This window comes from Tachyglossus aculeatus, chromosome 5, assembly GCF_015852505.1.
Source record: "Tachyglossus aculeatus isolate mTacAcu1 chromosome 5, mTacAcu1.pri, whole genome shotgun sequence".
Taxonomy (NCBI): Eukaryota; Metazoa; Chordata; class Mammalia; order Monotremata; family Tachyglossidae; genus Tachyglossus; species Tachyglossus aculeatus.
The window spans coordinates 11,510,046-11,512,418 of record NC_052070.1 but is presented as its reverse complement, the minus strand read 5'-3'; the positions used below and the strand labels follow the sequence as shown (position 1 = coordinate 11,512,418).

General features: G+C 45.1%; 1 non-coding gene across 1 annotated transcript; it reads right to left on the bottom strand.

Annotated features, from left to right (window-relative positions):
* Positions 1-1,736: 1,736 nt before the first annotated feature.
* On the bottom strand, positions 1,737-1,874 carry LOC119929189. The gene has a single exon (XR_005451325.1). It is a non-coding gene; the product is annotated as a small nucleolar RNA SNORA7 (small nucleolar RNA).
* Between the last annotated feature and the right edge of the window lie 499 nt (positions 1,875-2,373).

Genomic DNA, 2,373 nt, shown 5'->3' with positions numbered 1-2,373 from the left:
GTACAGTGCTCTGCACACAGTAAATGCTCAATAAATATGATTGATTGATTGATTGATTGATTGATTCTAGACTGTAAGCTCATTGTGAACAGAGAATGAATCTATCAAATCTGTTGTACTGTAATTCAAGCCCTTAGCCCAGTGCGCTGAACAGAGTGCTCAGTAAATATCAAGTGCTTAACAAATACCAGAATTATTATAGTGTACTCTCCCAGGTGCTTAGTACGGTGTTCCAATCAATCCATCAATCAATCTACACAGAGTAAGTGCTCAATAAGAACCACTTGTTGGAAATGTGAGGTCCCGACTAGTCCTTTCACCCCAGTGGGGTACGAGAGACTAGTCAGAGGATAGAGGATAGAGTTGTGAGTGAGGGTGTCACAAGACCCTGGTAGGGTCAAGGGAAGAAGGACTCAAAAGGGAGAAGTCACCAGAGCAGAAAGGCAGGAAAGTGGAGTCTGCCCGTTTATCCCGGCGGGGTACGTATGAGGAACAGCTCCGATCCCATCTCCCACTGCAGCCTTTATTACAGCTTCAAACACTCAGACTCACTGGGAATGTAACAGCTTAACAACAAGTCCTGTTTATTTGTTTATTTAGTTTGCTTGAACAGGAACTCCTGATAAGATGTCTTGTTTACGTGAACTTCTTCCTCAATACTGCTAAGACGTAGTCCTTGGTCAAAATGGAGTCACTTAGGCTAAGTCCATGAGCCAAATGGAGTCATCTAGGCTAAGAGTTCCTAATACACTCACTGAGTGGTTGATTGGTCTTCTAGACTGTGAGCCCACTGTTGGGTAGGGACTGTCTCTATATGTTGCCAACTTGTACTTCCCAAGCGCTTAGTACAGTGCTCTGTACACAGTAAGCGCTCAATAAATACGATTGATGATGATGATAACATGACTGTTGCATTTTCCCTCCTTCATAAGGCAGCCCTGAATACCACGGTTGCAAACATCCTGGAGTCAGGTGTTTCAGGATTAATTCTAAATCTGGAAGAATTGGGAGCTACCTTATCTTATTAAAGAATTTTATTTCATACAAAGTATTATAATGCAATTTGAACCACTGACCTCCTTCAGTAGGGTTCGTTCATCCTTTTGGAAAGCAGTGCACAGCCAGATAGGTCTTTCTCTGAATGCAACTCCAAAAGGCAAGAGCTCTTAAAGAAAATATAAAATGGGCCCAGAAAATCTGTCTTTTTAGGTAGGTTGTCTTCAGAGGAAAATTGACTCTCGGCAGGCTTCTTTGTCACTTAAATTTAGGGTGGAAATCTGAAACAGCAGCCATCGGGAGCCATGCCTACAGGCGAGCAAAGAATGAGGGGTGACTCAGCTTCCGGACCGTGAATTCTCGGACCTCTTGTTTTGTGAAGTTGATAACACTACTTCTCTTCCTGAAAAGTAATCAGAATAGAAGAAGGGAGGCTAGTGGGGTGATCTCACCAGACCCAAGCCAATTATGGTCCTACCTAGGCAGAAGGGCCTAGTTGACCTAGTGTGTCTCATGCGTGTCTTGTCTTACGCTGTCGAGTTGTCTCCGAGTCATAGCGACACCATGGTACATCTCTTCCAGAACACCCCACCTCCATCTGTAATCGTTCTGGTAGTGGATCCACAGAGTTTTCTTGGTAAAAACACAGAAGCGGTTTACCATTGCCTCCTTCCAGGCAATTTGAGTCTCCGTCCTCGAATCTCTCCCATGCCGCTGCTGCCCAGCATGGGTGAGATTTGACTTGTAGCAGATTGCCTTCCACTCGCTAGCCACTGCCCGAGCTAGGAATGGAATGGGTAGGCCTCTGCCTGACTCTTTCTCCCGTAGCCGAGACTAGTAGAGGACTGGAAACACTCCAGGTGCGACCCTGAGAGTTTAGCACCGTACTAGGTGATAATAATAATAACAATTGTGGTATTTGTTAAAAGCTCATTGTGTGCCAGGCACTGTGCTAAGCTCTGGGATGGATACGAGCAAGTTGGGTTGGACACAGTCCCTGTCCCACGTGGGGCTCATAGTCTCAATCTCCATTTTACAGATGAGGTAAATGAGGCCCAGAGAAGTGAAGTGACTTGCCCAAGGTCACACAGCACACAAGAGGCGGAGGCAGGGGTAGAACCCATGATCTTCTGGCTCCCAGGCCTGTAATGTATCCACTGTGCAATGCTGCTTTTCTAGGTATTCATTCATTCATTCAGTCGTAGTTATTGAGCGCTTGCTGTGTGCAGAGCCCTATACTAAGCGCTTGGGAAGTAAAAGTTGGTAACATATAGAGATGGTCCCTACCCAATAGCAGGCTCACAGTCTAGAAGTGGGAGACAGGCAAGAAAACAACACACATTAACCAAATAAAGTAAATAGAATAGTAAATATGTG